Below are 21,276 nucleotides of genomic sequence, written 5' to 3' on the forward strand. Positions count from 1 at the left end.
CTCTTCTTGGATCTACAGCACCAGCCCCAGAAGAAGATCCTGAACCACCTCAGAGCTACCTCTGGCTCCCAGTGTGGTACCTGTGGCAGCTTCAGAGCTCGAGTGGCATGGGTGGGAATAAGTTGTGCAGATGATACGGCTGTGGATACAGCAGAGGGGAGGCACCTATCTCGAGGTGCCCACTGCAACGAAGTGTGTGATTGAAACACTTAGGAGTCTACTACTGTGGGGGACACTCCTAGCTTAAAAGTGTTCAAGTGGTGAAGCTGGGTGGAAGCCCAGGTGTGACAGTATGATCTCAGGAACCTACAGGTCACAAGAAGAACAGGTGGGGTCCAAATGCTTCAGAGTTTCCAGACATCAGTTTGGGAAAAATGGCTGAAAACCACGAAGCTAGATCCTGACTTTCTGCTGTGTAGCCCTATATTCTGAATCACAGCATGGTAGGGCGTTCACTTTCCTGGGAGGGGTCCAGCGAAAACCAGAACCATAGCAAGACCTCCAACACCCCGCAGGTATGGTGTGGGTCTGTGCAACAGGAATCCATAGAAATAGGAGTTGGGTCTGACTGGGTGGTTCAGATTGGTTTTTTTTTTCCTTCTGTGAGGACTCACTGAAGGACTGGGGTGCAAATTTTCATTTCCTGGGTAGAAAGCCAGGTGCAGTGATACTCATCTCACCCATTGGCACTGCAAGCCTTCAGGGAGTAAAACAGCATCATATACTGGAATCCAGAGCTGCTTACATGGAGGCCTGTTTCTGCTGCTTAGGAGAGCTGCTTCTGCACTAGTTGAAGTACACTTGAGGATCGGGGCAAGGGATCCCTTCCCTAGAAGACCATCACAAAAAACTCACTCCTCTCAAGTTTACTGGTAATAGAGGGCTGCAAAGCTTCAGAGCTTAGGGAAAACACTAAGTAGCACTCTTTGTATTTTTATTTTGTAGCCTTTATTTTTTTCAGGTTTTTCTTATTTTTCATCTCTTTTAAAATAATTTTTATTAGAGAGAGTGTGTGGGGGGGGGGGTGTTGGGAAGAGGCAGAGAATCTTCAAACGGATGCCCTGCTGAGCACAGAGTCCAACTCTGGGCAGGATCCCAGGACCCAAAACTAAAAGACCTGAGCTGAAACTCAACAACTGAGCCACCCAGGCTACCCTCCAAGAATAGCTTTAAATGAGAAGAAATTAAAATTAGATCAATCCTAAGTATGTAAGAATTAAAAGGAAGAATAGGAGAAGGAAAAGAAACAAGAACGACAAGAACAGAGGAAGAGTAGTCAAGAAGTATTAGGAATTTTACTAAAGTGTGGCATGAGACAAAACTAGAAAGAAAGAAATTACTTTGTTAGTAGTATCTTTGTGGTATGGACAAATGTGTTTTGTTTTTATTCTAAACACTTGAAAAAATATCTTCCTATTTTTAAAGCATGCATGAATTATTTCAATTTTATCTTTAATATTGAAAGAGAAGATGTTATATAATTTACTTTCTCAAACATCTTAGGACTTCTGGCAGGAATTCTCCCCAACCACACTGCATCGCCAAGGGTCTTGGAGGTGATCCTTGACTGTGTTCTCGAACATGAACCAATAAGAGTAAACATTCCTGCATCACGTTTCTTTTATTGTCCTTACCACAATAAGTCTTACTAATTTAGTTCTAAACATATTAAATGTCTTTTTCTCTCTTACTTGTCAACTCCAAAAGGGCAGTCACCTTTTCTGTTTTACTCAACAATATATAATCAACTGCCTCGCACAATGACACATTAGGTAGGAAGTCAATAAATACCTTGGAATGAATAAATATGTAAACCAAGAAAATGAAGTTGTATCAGAGTTTGGAAGTACAATTGAAAATCTATAAATACACTGTTCTCCAAAGAGGCTGCACCAACTTTCTTTCCCACCAACAGTGGAAGAGGGTTCCCCTTTCTCCACATCCTCTCCAACACATGTTGTTTCCTGTTTTGTTAATTTTGGCCATTCTAACTGGTGTAAGGTGATATCTCAATGTAGTTTTAATTTGAATCTCCCTGAGGGGTAGTGATGATGAACATTTTTTCATGTGTCTGATAGCCATTTGTATGTCTTCACTGGAGAAGTGTCTGTTCATATCTTCTGCCCATTTTTTGATATGTTTGCCTATTTTGCCTGTGTTGAGTTTGAGGAGTTCATTATAGATCCTGGATATCAACCTTTTGTCTATACTGTCATTTGCAAATATCTTCTCCCATTCCGTGGGTTGCTTCTTTGTTTTTTGTTTTGTTTTGTTTTGTTTTGTTTTGTTTTTTTTACTGTTTCCTTTGCTGTGCAGTAGCTTTTGATTTTGAAGCAGCCTCTTTGGAGAACAGCGTGGAGATTCCTCAAGAAATTAAAAATAGAACTTCCCTATGACCCTGCAATTGCACTCCTGAGTATTTACCCCAAAGATACAGATGTGAAAAGAAGGGCCATCTGTACCCCAATGTTTATAGCAGCAATGGCCACGGTCGCCAAACTATGGAAAGAACCAAGATGCCCTACAACGGACGAATGGATAAGGAAGATGTCATCCATATACACTATGGAGTATTATGCCTCCATCAGAAAGGACGAATACCCAACTTTTGTAGCAACATGGACCGGAATGGAAGAGATTATGCTGAGTGAAATAAGTCAAGAAGAGAGAGTCAACTATCATATGGTTTCACTTATTTGTGGAGCATAAGAAATATCATGGAGGACAAGGGGTGTTAGAGAGGAGAAAGGAGTTGTGGTAAATTGGAAGGGGAGGTGAATCATGAGAGACTATGGACTCTGAAAAACAACTGAGGGGTTTGAAGTGGCGGGGGGGTGGGAAGTTGGGGTACCAGGTGTTGGGTATTATAGAGGGCACAGATTGCATGGAGAACTGGGTGTGGTGAAAAAATAATACTGTTTTTCTGAAAATAAATAAATTAATTTTTTAAAAAAGAAAAATAAAAAAATCTATAAATACAAAATAAAATTTGCAAATGGTTGCAAATTTGTCATCACAAAATGGGCCATTACTTTCCAGATTTTTTTCTTTTTACTACTCTTTCATTACTGTTTTTCACTAAGATTTGCTGTTCCCCAAACTGAAAAATAGCCGTATCATCTGAGAAAAGAATAATTGTTTTTGACGTAGTGTAAACACCAGAACCAACTCTAAGGTGAGGCAATTGATGCATCCAGAGCACACGATGTCAGGAGACATTCACACTTAGGTTTGCACAAGCCTCACCCATGAACTTTCATGACCCTGCAACTGAGTGGCCCCTTCAATTTTGTACCCTAGGGGTCTCACTTGTCTCATTCTGGTATCTCTGTTAACATATATTATTTATTCTTTCTATAAACTTATCCTTGAAAGAGAAATTAGTGCACCTCCAGGCTATTTCAGCTAGCCAACAATAGGGTCATGAATGTCGTTCTTTCCATACAGATTTCTTTCCATCTCTTGACTGCCTGCCAAACCCACATAACAAAACGTCCAGGTTGGTGACCACTATCTATTTCATTTCCTCCAAACCCTTACTGCTAATTGTGACCAAGCTTACTGTCTGCACTAAACATTTTGTTATCCAGCCCTAGCTGGTGTGTAAGGAGACTTGTTACTCTTTTCCTCTTCATCACTTTGTGCAGGCCAGAGATTACAAATGAGGCGTTGGGTCTCAGTGCATAGACACCGTTCTTTGCCTTCAACATACTTAATGTTAACTACTTCCCAACATTTAAAATTACCAATTTTATAGGAAAATCCAAATGTACAAAATCTCAAACATGAAAAAACACATTTTAGAAAATTTTATTTTATTTTAGAGAAGGAGGGAGAGGATGTGCATGTGCATGAGTTGGAGGAGGGGCAGTAACAGAGGGAGAGGAACAGAAATCGAAACAGACCCCATGCTGAGCAGGCAGCCCCACATAAGTCTTGATCTCACAACCCTGAGATCATGACCTGAGCCAAAACCAAGAGTTAAATGCTTAATCAACTGAGCCACCCAGGTGCCCCATAAAACACATTTTTTTTTCTTAAAGAAAATCTGACAAGTGTCTTTTAACACATTGCTCCAGTCAGCTGGAGCTTTCTTAACATTCAACTGAAACAAATGCCTTTCTTAGAAGCTGCCAATGGGCTTACCAAAGATAAAATGTTTCTTCTCAGTTTTCAGTTATTTCAGATATCTGCATTTTCCAATGATACCTAGCCCTCATATATGAAAACTCTATTGACAGTGGGATGGGGAGATTCCCCCCTTTCTAGCAATGTAAGTTACTGCTCAACTCACTCCAGAAAACACAAGATCCCAAACATTTCCACATTATGTTTATAGATACAAACTCGTTAGGCTAAGAAATGTCCCTTTGACATTCCAATCACCCATAGCACTGGTATTGTTTTTATTTTATTTTTAATTTTTTTAGAAAAAAGACTGTAGTGTCAATAACTTTCTTGTGGTATAAAATATGGCATTCAGAAATGTGGATTACATTCTCATTTCCTTTCCTTTATATGTCATCTTCTCCTTTTTCCCTAGATGCCCAAGGATTTCCTTTTTTCTTTACATTTCAATTAAATTTTGCATTTCAATTTTAATTTCATTTTTCTCTCAATGATTTTACAAAACCTTCCATTTGTCATTCTGAGTCAGTGCTCACGGTACTCTGTTAATAAACAGTTTGAAAGGATTTATTGTGTTTACAAAAAATTCTGTATTATGACTTTTAACGTTTTTGTGTCTTTGCTTTGGTTTTCCCAGAGGCATTCCAGATACTCATTTCCTGTCCATAACTTCACATTTTGGTATTTTCTCTCAAATCTTGTAGTCTCTTTTTTTAGTTTCTTTCTTAGCATTTTTCTCTTCTCAATTCCCATTCTCATACAGCACTGTCTGCTGCCGTTTCTACTACTTCCCATTTCACTTAGGAAGTAATGTTTTGATATGCTGCTGCTTCTTCCCTGAGGTCTGTACTTTCCTCACTGAGTTTTTCTAACTCTAATTTATGGTGTCATTCAATATCCTGTTTCATTTCCCTAATGCCTTTTCTTCAATTTGGGGAAAAAAGCACATGAAAGTAGATGAAGATTGTCAGGAATTTATGCCTTCATTTTCTTCAGTGGAGCTATTCTGAAGGTACTCCCCTTTCCTCTTACAACCCTCTGCCTAGGAGTCCACAGCACTATTTTTCTGTCACTAAACTTGTTTTCTTGGATTTGTAGAAAGCAGTACATCTTAAGCAGACCTCTAGCCTCACAGAGCTCTCTCTCTCCTATTATTGCTCTGAAATGCTCAAATCCATGACGGCTTGGTTCTGGAGATTTTCTAGATGTATCCCCCTACCCCTCATTCATTGGGGTTTGCTCTCTTGCTACTTCTACTGAAACAGTCCTTCACCATTTTGGTCCTGTTCTTTAATGTAGTGAGCAGCCTATATAACTTAGAAGGGACAACTGCCTTCATCTTCCCCAAATCTACAGCCACTCTTTTACATGGTTATCTATTTTCAGATTCATTTAACATTAAAGTGATTGTCAAATATGTACATGTGTTTAAATTATTTGATTTTAGAATTTCTTCTAGGCTTATTTTTAATAAGTAATTTATTCTTATACATATTAATTTTTAGGTTTTTTAAAATTTATTCTAGTTGTGGATTTTCTTTGCTTTTTTTTTTTTTATTTCTTCTCAGCATAACAGTATTCATTGTTTTTGTACCACACCCAGTACTCCATGCAATCTATGCCCTAATACCCACCACCTGGCGGCTCCCGGGGCAGCCACGTGCAACAGCCCTTTCGGGGGCAACCTGCACAACGGGACAGTGGCCAGGGAACAGATGGGGCCAATTCACTCCGCGTTTCTCCATGGAGATCTACCATTTCCCTGCAGATACTGTGTCTAAGAATGCAACTGGCCTTGTCCCAGGGGAAATCCCACACCCACCACTGGTCCTCGCTGGGGCTCTCAGCGGTGGGCCCAAAGGGTGTCCTATCCAAGGGGGAATGAGGTCGTCTTCAGGGACTGAGCATCACTGGGGGCACCTGGGCCCCAACCATGCAGGAACAAAGGGTGCTCTGTGCATTGCAAGGTGGCCAAAGAGAACCGCAAACCTCAACAGGTGTGACAGGACAATCACCGCCCATTTCGCTGGCCATCTGTCCATGCAAGAGGGCCTTGTTAGATTCCGAAGGTTTGGGCCAATAGACAACTCAAGGGAGTTCAGTGCCTGGGAATGGAAACAGAGCCAAATCAGGGTTTCAGGGTTCTTTGGCAGCCAACAAGACTTTCTCTCATGAGAAACACCTATGGGAACAGAATCTGATTTTCCGACATCTCTTTTTCTCACTTGCACACCCGGGATCCACAGGAGTACCTTTCGCTGCTCTCCAAGGACGCTCAACGGGCTTTTCCAGGGTAATTCCACCAGTCTGCATTCCACGAATTGCATACAAAGTCTCCAATTTTCTGCCTCCTTCCAACATGGGTCCTGGGTTTGAATTGCTGGTTTGGGTCCTCGCCACCCTAACTGAATATGCCACAGCTCAGCATTCTTTGGATTCGCATTGCCCTCACGATGCCTTATGTTGAGCATCTTTTCGGACTCAGACTGGCCGAGTCATCCATTCCCTTTGCAGCACAGACTATTCCAGTCTTTTTCTCGATTCTTTCATTTGGTGAAATCCCGGTCTTCTTTTGTTTGGTTGGTTTTCTTTCTTGTTTTTCCTTTTTGACAGTGAACACACCTTTTCTGAAATAAGGATTGCCAACAGTGTCCCCAATCTGTGGGCCGCCTTTTCACTCTGTTCGCTGTTTCAGAAGAGGATGCTTTTTCTGGGCAGTCCTCCTGTCAAGCATCGTGATGCCAACATGAGCGCATTTCCAGGGGCATTTCTCTTCCGCTCCCAGGTGCTTCTGCCTCTTTGTATGCCAGCACCCTCCTGTTGGCTCAGGGGAGTCATCCAAGGTATTGGAAGGTCAGCTTCTAGGGACCCACCACCGACTTCTTCATATTCAGAAACGTCGTGGCTCGTTGTGCTCCTTTGTGGTTCCCTTATCTACTATAGCAGCTCCTCTGTCCCAAGAACATCACACTGTATGCTTTTGGTCAGTGCTGCACGGAATCTGTTCCCCATTTATTCTAGGAACTGGGGCTTCACCTTAATCTCTTCGAGTCCAAAGACCTCCAGCAGCGCCTGGTGGGTGTGTGTGAGCCCGGAAACGTCTTCCCTTGATCAACGTCCCGGTCAGGCCAGCCACTGATGCCCGAGCAATACACGGGAGAGCAGGCCTTGTCTCTCGCTCCTGGTTGGTGTCTAGTGCTGAGTGATCCAGGAAAGAGTCTAGTATCCATCACACACAGTCATTTATTATCTCAGCACAGTATACAGAAATCAAGGGAACGAAAACGTCCAGTTGCTCACTCCCACTAGCCACATGTCAAGAGTCCCATAACGACTGGAGTTTCCGATGGTTGCACTGGGAGGGGACAGCCGTCATGGGCATGCAGAACTGACACTGAGGTGGCTGCTGCAGTGTCCTGGTCTCATTAGAAGGCGTGAAACTCCAATCCCCGTCTCCTCCAAGGGCCCCGCTCCGCCAGCCCCGTGAACATCTGACAGCGCAGCAAAAGGGTCAGGCAGATGCTGCATGGCCCAGAGACATCTCAACGCACCTGGGATGAAGGGGTGAGGCGGTTTCTCTCCTAACGGGCATTGCTCCTCTTTCAGTTCTTACAGATCTACTGGTAGAGAGCATCGAGGACGACTCCCTCAGTGAGGGCGAAGTCTCTTCAGGTAGGGAACGGCACCGAGGAGGGGAACACTGGGACAGGGCTCCCGGGAACATGGGGTTGCCCCTGCTGCTCCAGAGAATGAGGAAGGTGGGTCAAAAACCAAGGAAAGTGATGCTCTGGCACAGGCATCACTTCCTCATGTCACGGTTTCGGCATGAAAAGAACAGACAAGGTGTCCACGGGCCTTTAGGGTAGGCTGGGTTTGTCATCACCACTCGACTCCTTGCGCGGCTCCTTGAAGGATCTTTCCCATCAAAGCTGCTCGTGCCTCCCTTGGCCACTGCCACATGTCAAAGCTTGGCCTCTTTGCTCGTGGCCTCTCAGGAATGGTGCACAAGAGATTCTGCATCTTGCTTGGCATGGGCCCAGACCTGGTCATGCTCAGGACTTGGCGGCCCCAACCGCACTCTCCTGGGCAAGAGAACTGCGACACTACCTTCTGGTCTGAGCCAGGAGGTGGAAGACAGGTCTAAATTCTCTCCACATAACCTCCACTACCAAACCATCCCGGTTCTCTCCAAGCTGCTGTAACTTCAAGGGGACGCCCAGAGCTGCAGAAGGGAAAGCGTACTTCCCCTGAGTTCACTACACAGATGCCCATAAATCGTAGCTTCTGCCAGCCTTCACACCCCAGCCGAGTCTGACCTGTGGATGTGTTCCCAAGGGCAGGACGCCCCCATGCAGCTGCCCTGGAGAACCCTTGTCGCGGGCCACACTCCCCCGGGCCTGTGTGAAGGGGCTGCTGGACATGCTTCACACACTTGCTGCCTGACCCTGTAATGCTAAAGTCAGCAGATGGCTTGCGCCCGGATGACACTAGTCGGGAAGAGACAGTGGTGGGGTGGCCTCATCTCCCACTTCAGGCACGTGAGAAATGATCAAGTAAGACAGGGCCCCGGGCTCACAGGACCAGGACAGCTCACCCCTCCCAGCGCTAAATCCCTGTGGGCACAGAGACGGGCCCGGTCTCCAGCTGAGTCCTGTCCACCGGCCACTCCCGTACAATCTGACCAACACCTCCCATCCCCCGAGCATCCAAGACGAATCGTGGGAAGTAGTGGGTCCCCTCATGGCACCATTTCGCTTTGTGAGTTTCATACTCTAGAGACTCTCCTCGATCCCTCAGTCGGCAGGGGAGACCCACCAGGGAAAGGCCACCCTGCTTGCTCCCACCTCACCCAACACCTGCCCACAGCCCGTGGAATGTGCAAACTCACTTCCCGTGGGAGTTGGGAGCACGTCGTCTCTGCCACGCCACCTGCAACACTCGTGTGGGCAAAGGCTCCCCCCACAGAGAAGGGCATGTCCAGGGCTCTCAGAGAGGCTGGGGAAGGGACAGCCCAGCAGGAGGAGGACCCCGCCATCATGGAGGAGGTCAGTCAGGGAAGGGGCCTGAGGGGCCCTGGCAGTGTAGCCTTCATTCAGCCCCAGGGGGCCCACGGGAAATTCCCCTCTCTTCAGGTCATGCATGGGTCCTGCAGGGAAACCTCCACCTCAACACCTCGGAAGACACGTCCCGCAAAACCCCACAGGCCTCTGGTAAGACCTGGCCCAGGCCACACGCCACACGCCACTCGCTATCTCACACCACTCCACCCGTTGTCTCCATAGCTGCGACACAAGACAGTGTGCCCACGACCCCGGGGCACTAGACGCTCCTGGGGTGCTCCGACAAAGGGAGCCAGGATGGCCCTGGGGCCCCCCTTGCAGTTCCGATTTGGGCCCGGAGGAGGAGTCGGCGTGAACACACAGGGATACACGCCTGCAGGAACGGCTCTCTTACGCCTGACCTCTGTAGGCCAAAGAGACTTCTGGGCAGCCCACCAGAGGACAGCACTAGAGCCCCGAGGACGAGACAAGAGGACCCTCTGAGTCAGTCACCACACCCAGAGGTGGCTACCTGGGCCCTGCCGATGATGGGAGGACGAGGCAACCATCTGGGCCCACAACAGTCCGTTGTCTGGTGAGACTGGGCCCACCTGGGACTGGGCGGGACAGCAGCCTTCCCATCTCCCCTGACTGCTGCAGGGGCTGCTCCTCCTCCTGCTGTCCCCTGTAGTCCCCAAAAGCCTGCACAGCATGACACATGCAGGACCAAGCGGCACTGCCAGGGCCCCTTGACCACCCTGGGATCCACTCGAGGGGCAGCAGCCCTACCCCTGCTGGATTCCCCGAGGGTGCCGCCCCCAAACCGCCCCTGTCGCTTCCACGCACAGGACCGTGACCAATGCTGGGCTCAACACTGGCAGCGGCCCCACAAAACGGGCCCCGCTCCGTCTGTGTGTTTGGCAGCAGCAAGAGGTGTAGCGACGAGAGGCTGTCCCTCATCTGAGCTCTGACTCGGGAGCACCCAGACACCACGCCAGAGGACCTGGGACCCCAAGCACCATGCTGCACCTCGGGGAAACCTTGGCCTCAAGGACGGCAATGCTAGACATCTAGGACACAACGAAATGGGACCCAACATTCCTTCGGAAGCACGTGAAAGCATGGCGCATTGGACTCTGCCTGAGCCCTCCAAGTCAAAAGGTCTCAGGAAGCATTTCCTCTCCCATGGCAACCCTCAGCGTCTCCTGATGTTCCATGAGAACCTCTTTTCCTTGGAACGGGGCCATCACTGGAAACATGGCTAATCTGACCAAGGCTTGGATGGGACTGTCCTACGGAGACAGCTAGGCCGAGACCCAGATGGGACCAAAGGGCTTTAAGGGACTGAGGCTGACTTTCGGGAAGCCGGCGGCCAGCAAGCCCCTTGGGAATGCTGGCCTGACCCCTTGGCCTCCAGACTACCCACCGCCTCACCAGGAGCAGAAAGACTGTCACGTCCTGGCAGGAGTGGGAACCCAAGGACCTATCAGGCACCTCAGGAAAAGGAACCTGCCCAAATCCACAGGTATCGCAGGCAATCCGATGGCCAGCCCTTCCCTTGGCTTCTGGCCTCGAGAGACAACAAACGGGTAGAGATTCCTCGGAAAAGTCCCGGTGACGCAGATTCTAAGCGACCACTCCGGATCCATCACAAAGCTTGCTGAGCTTAAGTCAATAAGGGGGCCCCGTGGGTTAAAGCGGGGCTTGCTTTCCAAAGAACATGAGCCCTGAGTTGGCCATCTCTGGAAAGGAGTGCTCTTTTGAAGAGAAAAAGTCAGTTTCAAGAACCCACCTTTGTGGACGTTCACGTGTGTTGCTTACATAAGCTAGACATCTTGAAATCACCCTCAGAAACATGGCCCCATTAGCTCATGAGAGGGCAGTCCCCTTGCTCCTTATTCTGCGGGCATAACACCGAGACCCCACGGGCTCAGGGCTCATTCAGCAACTGGACCATGCAACTGATTCCCCCACAAATGTGGAACTCAACGAGCACCTTGACCAGCTTGATGGGGCTGGGATGAGGAACTCTTTCCCCTCAAAGCCAGAGAACACACACCACTCCACAGGGTTCTCTGGGGACTTATGGGGACAATGAAGGACCCTGCGCTCTACCTGGAGTGGAGGGTGCACTTGGGGTGCCCTTATCTCCCGGACAAGTTTTCTCCCACTCACCGGCGACTCCTACTAATGAGGATCTTCCGGCGGGACCTCCAATCGAAAGGGCTTCTTGCAATGGTTTCTTCCCTCCCAGTCCTACTGATCCAAGAAGCCACCCCTATTCAGGTACACTGGCAAACAAAGGCTTTAGCTAAGCATCCAACTGCCCTCCTGGGAAAAGTAACCTCCCAATTCATGCGGGGATGGCCCCTGACTCTAAGGACTTGGCATCAGCTCCAGAGTGTCCCAGAGAACAAAGGCCACCAAACCATGACAGCAGGCCCATGATGTTACCAAGTACCACCTTACGCTTCCAGATATGCCTGAACTAACACCCGAAACCAGCCCACCTGGAAAGCCAGTGACCCTTGGGCCTGGACACGACCGCTCTACGCCCATGGCTCCTAACTCTGGAAAGGCTCTGAAGTCCACCAGACTGAAGATGAGGAGGACAGGTGCTTTAGCAACGGCAACAGTTTCAGGGAAAGACGGTAAGAAGAACCAGGTGTGCTGTCATCAGTCGAACTCGGACTGCTGAGGCCAAAGCCTGTCAGCAAACATGTCTGCCTCCAAAGCAGAGATCCTAGTGCCCACCTGTTGGTTCTCATTGGCAACAAATCACACAAGCATTTATCCGGACTCCAACAGGCCTTCCTTGTCCTTGTCACCCATGAAGCAATTGACAGAAACGGCTCTTCTTCCCAAGCTAGAACCCGCCAACCTGAAATGGGCCTGAAATGCTTGCACGTTCCAAGAATGGCCCTCCCAACCCAAGGAGCCCTTGAAAGCCTGACTGCGGTTCAAGGAGACTCGGGATTCGATAAGGGACCCTAGCTGGGACGCAGTGGCCATGAAGCTCTAACCTGGGCCCATGGCTTCCCCAAGCTCCAGAGGCCACCAGACATTTGGGCTGGGCCAAATGTGTGGGCGCATCATGAAAACCATCACCGACCCAGCCGACCTTCCCCATTTCAAGCAGCAGTGCACGGGTGCTCTGTTCCACTGACGTGGCCACCTAGCATCCATCCTCCATTCCTCTTTGGGAATGGAGGATGTCGTGGGGCATGGGGGAGTCCTTACTGAGTACACAGTCAAGGCCCACTGTGTCACCCCAAACAGGATTTCTCAGTGAAATACGGGAATGATCCCAACGCACAAGGCAGTTCTACAGAACACAAAGGCTTCAGAGGTGGTAACTGCTGCACAAGGTGGAACCTGTGCCCATCGAAAGACACAATGCTGTGCATACATTCCCCATGATCTCAAAGAGAACTCTGGGTTCCTACCAGACACCACTGCTCAAATCCCCACTTCCAAGGATCCCTCTCCTTAAGGACTGGCTCAACTCTTGGCCTGGGGAGGGTTCTCACCCACTATCAGAGGACTCTTCATGGGGATTCTCCTTCTCTTTCTTCTTCTAACCCCGTTGTGTTGTTTCCCAGCCCCCACCCCATCTCTGCAGGTGGTGCCAGGAACCCTTCACTGCAGTAAGTTCCAGAGGACAGATGGTCCTTTCCGCTCAGGATGATCCAGTCACAAGTTCTCCCCTGTGCTTAGCGGCCTCTTCCTTTGACAACTCTGACAACAGAGGTCTCCCCCAGCTGGGCCTCCCCGACCTGACCAGCAACGACCCACGCGGAGGGACAGCTCTGCGCCCCTATTCAGCAGGAAGAAGCTACAGAAGATGAGACTGTCTTGCTTCAACAACCTTAACCACGCAAGGCTCTGCACTGGTCAGGGGCACACGAGGAGGGAGAAGGCTAGCTGAGCACCAAGCAGGAGCTGGCACGCCACACCGCCCCCCAACCTGTGATACGGGGGACATCCCTCAGGCGCTCTGACTGCCCTGAAGCTGAGAAAAGGAAAAAACAGATTCTCCCCAGATGGAGATCAAAACCCGGCAAGACCGGAGTCTCCCTCAGTTTGTCAAAGTCCTCGTGATTCTGCAGGAAGAGGCTTACTTCACGAGAGGCTAGCGACCTGCCAGAGGTCCGGATCTCCGTTTCCTGAAGCCCTGACATCTCCCTCCTCTCCACGACACTGAGGGAGGCTGAGGCCGAAGGAAATGTCCGTAGGACAGAGTTTCTTTTCAAACCTGCAGTCCCTTGGGAAGGACCTGGGAGAGGAGGAAGGTAACATTCCTCCAGGAAGCTCCACACCATCTTTCAATTCATGCCTTCCTAGCAGGAAAAACCACCTTCCCTTCACAAGAGCAAAGCCTCCTGTATCCTGGGTGTCCTCTGTCCTCCTGCCACGTTCTTGCAAAACCTCCCTTTTGCCTGACCGCCCCCAATGCCATCCCAGAGAGTCAGCCTACCGTCACGACCCCAGCAAGCAGCCCTTTCTACCCAAGGGTCGTATCCCTGTGCTTTAATAAAAATCACCTCCTGCCAGCAAAGCCGTCTCAAGACTTCTTTCTTGACCATCGGTCTTGAATGCTAACCTCTTTCCTACATCAGTCCTGTCTCTTGTAGGGCTCCTGTGGAAACAACCCTGCAACACGGGCCCATTTCTGTCAACTCTTCTGACTCCATGCACCTCACCCACTGCACATTCTGTGTCCTCTGAGGACAGGACCCTTCTGTGATTCTTGCACTAAAACCATCACATGGCCCCTCTTTCAGTCCTTGACGTGGTTGACGTTGCCCTTCTGAAACTCCCCAGCATCCCACCCTCACTTTCTTTGTCTCGCAGGTTTATCTGGTCCATAGATTCTCATCACCAACACCCTATAACCGGTTTCTGCTCCTGAGTAGAGGACTCCATCAAGCTCAAATCTTAACTCTCAGATGTTTGTCTCACAACTTTCAAACTTCTTCTTTCCCCTAATGCCTCTCTACCAGTTTCTCTTTCTCCCTCCCTCCCTCCCTTCCTTCCCTGCATGATCTTTTCATTGTTTGTATTCCTTCCTCCCTCCCTCTCTTTCCTTTTCTCCTTCTGTTCTGTTAGTCCCCACACAGCACTTCAGTACTTTTTCACCTAGTGTTCCGGGACTCATTCTTTGTGTACAAGACCCAGGAGCTCACGGCAATTCGTTCCCTATTATAAAGGATGAAGGGAGACCCACGCGGGGGCATCTCAAAGGTCTGCTTCTCTGCAAGTCAACGGGAAGCTTCAGGGTCATGAACCCTGGCCTTCCACACTACAGCTGGACACGGGCTACGCTAAGCATTCCCCACAATCCCCTGTCATCCAAGACCCTGAGCATACGGGCTGTCCCACCAGAGACCTGAAGAGTTTCATTTCTCGGCTGAAATGGGCCTCAAGTCAAGCCGCCGCCCGAGTGTCTGGAAAAGTCAGTGGCTTCAGCACGACTCACGGGTATATAGTCTTTGAAACGGAAACATCAAAAATTTAATCAGCAGTTGACGTGGGGGTGAGGCTACCATGTAAAAATTTCTATCTGAATTCCGGAGAGAAACACGGCACCCGACTACAAGTGGCTTACAGGGGTATTCGCAGCGACCATTCCTGAAGGAAGGGGCTGGAACGTGTGCATTGAGTCAGGAAGGGAGGAACATGTGTGTGCAATCCTGCCACAGCCCCTCCTGTTCTGCCCATTAGCAGAGGGTTCCCACTGCACAGGAACCCGGGCAATGCTGGAGCACAGCACGGAGAGGTCTCACGTGCCTCACCTCACTTCGGTTGTGTTGTGTCCTGGGAAGTCAAGCCTCATATTTGCTGACAATGTGGAAGAGCCTTCAGCCATGTGTCCCTGGTGCCAGGGACATCAGAGCTCGTTCATCCTGGATCGCAGCACACCCATCTCCCCAGTGTGGGAGAGCCTTTAGTCGGGGCTCTAACCTTGGGAGACACCAGAGAACTCACTCTCCAAGGAAAGGAGACAGGACACACATGGGGGGAACAACTCCAGGGCAGTGCTCACATCTGTACACAGTAAGACCACTGGAGACCCACCTCAGGGATGGAACGAAGGTGGGAGACCCTTGCTTCAGAGAGCTCTGCTCTTCTTCATGCCCAGGACCTCACACGGGGTAGAAGCCATGTGCTGGGATTGCTGCACAAGAGCTCACAGCAACATGCATCCCTTCAAGGCCATGGGCACGTTCCCACAGAATGAAACCAGTTGAATGTCATCTTCAGGGGAAAGCATTTAGGACAGCCACACCCTTAGCCAGCATCCGAGGATCCACACCGGCGGCAACCCCGACAAATGCAGTCAACGTGGAAGAGCCGTTAGACACAGCTCTCACATTTGGAGGCACCAGACAACTCAGAGTGGAGAAACCTGTGTCTGTCATCTCTGGGGCCCCGCCTATACCCAGAGCTCCCACCTTGCTCACCGCCACAGAAACCACACAGTACAAACCCCTTGTCTCCCGTCACTGAGGCAGAGCCTTCAGCCAGAAGTGGGCCCTTTCCCAACACCAGAGAACTCACACGGGGAGAGCCACTAGCGTTGTATCCTGGTGGGAGAAGCTTCAGGTGGGGCTCAGGCCTGAGGGTCCCGCTACCATCTCAGAGTGTGCTTCATCCCTCACACGGGAGCGAAGGTGCGGGTACCCCTGGGACCCCCTCCATCATCGCTGGGGCTGAATGCCGAGGACATCCCATATGGGAATCCCATTCCTCATGGAGCCAACACAGGATGGACCTGGGAGGATTTGCACACAAGAAAATCCTCCCAGTCTGATGAGCAAAGGAATGGGCTCAGCTATCCCTTCTTCCCTAGCCAGCAACGACACCCTCACACTGAGAAATCACTGATCCCAAAGCAACGAGGGGAAATTCTTCCCCGGACACTCCCATCAGAGAATCACTGGGCAACTACCTCCCAAGGAATTCCTCAGGTTGACTCTGAGATACAAACTCAGACATTGCAAACACATACAGCAGGGCCCCATTCTGAGGGATGCAGAATGCGCTATTCCAGTAACCAATAGCTAGAAATCAAGCACATCTGCTTGGATCCAGGAGTACTTGCATAAAAGACAGTCTCACCGAACAGGCGGGTCTCACAACACTGCACACTATGCCAAGTAAGAACGGGGGACGTTTCCTTTACGACCTCTCATAACTGACACAGGTACTGTCTCTTGCTAGCAAGTGGGGTCACAGGAAATACACTGCCTGGGATCCATGAGAACATCAAGTCGACGGTGAACTCAGAATCTCAGAACACAAGGCGATCGATGGATGTTCACAAAAACATGAACGTATCCATGTAGGTAGATCGCAAGGATGAATAGCCACAAGATTCAACAAACACATGGTTTGTGATCTACCTCTCGTGCGTCTTTAATTCTACTAATATTGTCCTCACAAAGTGCAAAAAATTTACAAATTAATTACATGCTTAGAAATATCTCTATTTACGTCACTTATTGGAAATCGACAGAGCTAGCGAGGGAGAAAGAACAGTCGGGGTCGGGCAGCCAGGAAGATGGAGAAGTGTGCCCAATACAGGGCTTGATCCCCCAGGATCCAGGGATCCTGACCTCAGCCAAGGGCAGATTCTTACCCAACTGTGCCACCCGGGGGCTTGCAAATTAATTTCATCTTCTACAAAGGTGTTCTTTGGAAGACCTGTTGGGACCAGGGCAGGAAAACCTCAACACGTCAGCATCAAACATCAGGCAGTGAGGGCTTCCTCCCCGTCTATGAGAACGTGGGAGCCAAACGCTTTTCTACACCACAAAGAACAGATACGTATCTCTGGGCCTGAGAGGGTGTACGATCACTGCAGACGTGGAAATGCTCCCCGATTCGGAAGATTTTAGAACAGGAGGGGTTTCTTACACACCCTTCCATAAAGACAAAGCCTGTCCAGGAATGCCTGTGAGGTACTTTCAGTTAAGGGACCAATGTTTTGCTTTGGCTCAAGTTATGATGTCAGGGTTATGGGATTGAGTCCTGGGTCAGGCTATGGAAGGCATGGGGAGCGTACTGAAGGGATCTCTCATCCTCTGCATCTCCCACTCCGCCCACAAAAAGAAACATAGAGATAGAGATAGAGATAGAGAGAGAGAATGTGTGCGGAAGTCCACTCAGACATCCATTTGTAAAGATGCCCGGGATTCTTTGCTCTAGATGAATGGCCCAATAAAGCAACTGTGGGCAGAAAGTCGATCATCGAGAGAATGTCTATACAAGGTCAGGCTGCAATAACTCAGGATTCTGCTACCAGAGGCAACCTGGAGTTCAGAAGTTTTGTGTGGGGCAGGGACTAGCAGAACCTTCTCCATATGTGCCACTAAGTCATCTTCCCCAAGCAGCAAACTCTAAACATTCTGGTTAAGGGTACATCTCCAAGTTAATCGACAAGAAGAGGGTATTTTTCCCTCCAGAAGAAAGACAGAAGCCAGCAAAAAAGATACCCAAGTCAAAGCCTGAACCTCAACCCTGGCGGGAGGTTCAGAACCATGACAACTTACGACTGTGATATGCATCCACCAGGGAGATGACAGAGGTCACAATCCTGTGTATTTTGCACTTGAATCTGCACTGAAGAGACAGAGGCCAGACGCGCTGGATGCTGCCAACGAGGTCAAGTCACCTGAGGTTCAAAGCACCACCTGTAAAAACAGGGAGAGCATTTAGTTGAGGTCTCAGGAACCGCACTTGGGAAGACACAATGTCACACAAAACTGAAAGCATGCCCCTCCCTTCCAGCATAGAGCACAAGCTCAAAGAGGCCAAAACCACAGAATCCCGAAATTTAAAGATTTATCATTGCTGCTGGCAGAACTTCAGATGATACATGCATGGTCAACTGGCTACCGGGAGTTCCATGATATCTTTGCCAGACCCAAGCAGGAGGACGTGGGCCAGGAAGTGGCCCAGAGGTCAATCACCATGTGCAACTAGTGACAGGAGTCTAAATAAAGTTTCTGCTGCTCCCAGAACCCAAACAGAAGATCTGCATAAACCCTATTTCAACTGCATTTTGCATGACCGTCCTAGGGTTGCTTACTTCTCCTTGAATCTCCGTTCACCTACGACATGCATTCTCATTCCTCTACCCTGTAACTTCAATGACACGGAACTCCCACTGTAGATATGCATATACTCTACCTCCTCAATGTCTTTTCTACTCTATGTGAGTGACTCTGTTAGTCTTGCTTCCTTTCTTTCTTCACAACTCTCTTTGGCTGAAATGAGCCTCTGGTCTTTCCTTTCTAAGACATGCCTCTCATGGACCCTGGAACTCAAAAAAAGAAATAAAAGAACCAACAACTAATCACCACCCAATATGAATGTAACCTATACCTTGGAGATCGAAGTTGCTTCACTCTTAACCAGAGACTATGCTACTGACCTAAAGGGCAAGCCCTACAACAGCCAGCTTCTAGAGGATTCTGGGACGATTTTGGGTATAGTTCTGATAGGATTTTCCCAATCCATAAACACTGCCACCCTACAAAGTGAGGTCCCCAAACCTGATTGTGAACTAAACAGATTCAGAGCTTCACGGGACCCATTGTGAGGCACAGAAATGCCTGGCGGTGGTGGCAGCGTGTGCCAGTCCACATGGGTGATGGCTTTCAGTTCAACAGATTTGGGATGGTTTCTTAGATGCAAAGAGGCAGCCGCAAGCACACTTGGTTTCTTAGCATCTATTCTAACTAAGCCTGGCAGGCATAGTGACGGACCGTTCCATACAGATTTTGAAACTCTGCTGTGCTGGAACTTCTCATGAGGATTCTCTAGAGTGAAATTTCAGTAGTGTGCCCAGGCCAAAGGCAAGCGCAATACTCCCATCAGACTTGACTGCAATACCTGTCGATTTGGGTGGATTCCTCTTCTCGAGGTCCCCCAAATATCCTGAGTTTCCTCTACCTGCCAACAGGTAACATTCCCTACTCATCTGGCAAGGCTCCTGAGCACTGTGTCATCAAGGTGTGAAGCCGCTATTGCCAAGGGGTTCCACAAAGTCACCCTCAGTTCCTGAAAATTTTCTGTTCATTATCTGAGTCTATACACATTACTGTCAAATTGGACATTTCACTCAATCCCTTGGTAAAATAACCAATGTTTCCAGCCATGTCCTCTTAACAAGAAAAAGGTGCTTGTGCTGAACTTATGCCAATAATCCTAAGTACCTTGGAAGAAAGAATTCTCCCTAAGAATTTCTGAATGATGGAGGGTTCAGGAAGGGAGAGAAGTTAAATTTTCCCATTTGTTCCCACCGAAATATTTCATCACATTTCTGTAGATCATGGATATTTTCAGATACAGTTTCCTTAAATCTGGAAGAAGAAATATTAAAGAACCAGCAATGTTTCAAACAAGAGTCACAAAGGTAGGCTCATGTTCCTCAACTCACTCAGTCCCCCTTTACTAATGCTTGCTTGGCTTGAATGCAGCTTTTCCATGAGTTCTGAAAATCCATACCCAGCTGAGTTTGAGAATTTTCACGATCGGACACTATGACCCCACAAGACACATCACCATGTATAGTCACAGGCATTTAATGGCAAAGTAGGGATAAAAGGCCTGTGGACACACACTTAATGAGATATATTTTCACCTAACATAGAAGGCAAGACATCAACATGGAAGCAGAGAGGCCACAAGACCTGCATCCTGGTCGCCAGGCCATGACGAGTCCATGAGTTTCCGTATCTCCAAGCCAAATACACTCATGTCTTCTGAGCTAAGGTTTCTGATTCTAGAATTTTCTCCCAAGGAGAAAACCAGAGGGGTTGTAAAGGATTTGCAACAGTGTTTACGGAGGCTTCCTGGATAATGGCAAATCCCTGAAGCTCACTGCCTTGCCCAAGGCCCACAGACCTGTTCAGTGCCCCCTTTGCATCCACTATAGTCAGGCAGGTCTAGCCCTTTCTCCCCCAGTTGCACAGCACACCCTCTCCTGGTGTCCACCAGGTCGCTCGGCCTCTGTGTTCCATGTCCTCAATGGATCTCTTTGGAAGAAGGTAACCCGCATAGTGGTGGAAAGAGCAAATATACTCCTTCCCACCCTTTCTCCCTCCTTGCACCCAACCAAGGTTTCTGCAGAGACATGCAGATGGGGTTCTTCTTTTGTGGTGTCTCCAAGAATCCCCTTGCACAACACCCGAGCCTTAGTGCTTAGCGGGCTATTTTGGTCTCTACCCCCACCGCCCACCTCAGCCACAGAGCAGCATTCCACCTGCCAGCCTCCTCAGAAAGAACTCCCGCACCCTAGCTAGCTGCTCTCTGTCCAACGCCCAGGTGCTGACCTAAGGCATGTGAAAGTAGACTGGATGAGGAGACACGCCCATCGCTCCCAGGTGCCTGAGTTCATGCCACATCACACCGTCTACTTCAGGGTTGTGGTGATGGCAGACTTGCCACTGTGTGCTTTTTGCCCTGAGACATGCCAACCCTCCAATGCAGCACAGAGCACAGAGCCGGGCTTCAGCCCCCCAGTGACCTGGCTGGCTTCTGTGGCTGCATGGGCCTGCCTGCCTTCCTCCCTCCCTGGCCCCAGTCCTTTCCTGTGAGCATCTGCCTGGGCCCTGGGACTCTGGCTCTGCTCCAGTGCCCCGAGCCCTGGGTGCAGGCTGTCAACAGGCAGTTGAGGAACCACAGACTCCGGCTGGCAGGCCCTGTGTTCCCCCTCAACCCAACCACCGTGGTAACCAACGTGGGCCCAGGTGCCAGATCAGATGATCAGACTGCAGCCCCCTGCCTTCCTGCTCAAACACAGGGGGCTCCTCGGAAGCAAGACACATCAGCCCCAAATACCTGCTCCCTAACCGCCTCCACACCAGCCGAATAACCCCTAGGGACAGATGTATAGAGAAGCCAACATAATCTACACTCCAGGCACTGCACTGCACTCAGCCTCTCATGGTACGCAGGTGGGTCAGAACAGGATTAAGCATAACAGCACAAATAATGCTTGAGTAGTGAGCAAATGTGTTTCTCCCAGAGTGGCAACATTTCCAGATACCCTGCAGCAGGCCTGGTTGTCAGCCTACCTGTGCTCCAGTAAGAGCCCTGC

The 21,276-nt window shown here is 49.2% G+C and overlaps 1 long non-coding RNA gene across 6 annotated transcripts in view; it reads right to left on the reverse strand.

The window, feature by feature from the left end:
- The window catches only part of LOC116583958, a 53,551-nt gene that overhangs the window by 19,793 nt on the left and 12,482 nt on the right, over window positions 1–21,276 (reverse strand). For 3 of the 6 annotated variants that reach the window (XR_004282981.1, XR_004282980.1, XR_004282979.1), the window contains exon 3: window positions 17,723–17,863. This is a non-coding gene — a long non-coding RNA (uncharacterized LOC116583958). Of the gene's footprint in view, window positions 1–16,885; window positions 17,864–21,276 lie in introns of those variants that run through there. The other 3 variants (XR_004282978.1, XR_004282982.1, XR_004282983.1) reach the window with 2 other exon arrangements.

This window comes from Mustela erminea, unplaced genomic scaffold (assembly GCF_009829155.1).
Source record: "Mustela erminea isolate mMusErm1 unplaced genomic scaffold, mMusErm1.Pri scaffold_10_arrow_ctg1, whole genome shotgun sequence".
Lineage (NCBI taxonomy): Eukaryota > Metazoa > Chordata > Mammalia > Carnivora > Mustelidae > Mustela > Mustela erminea.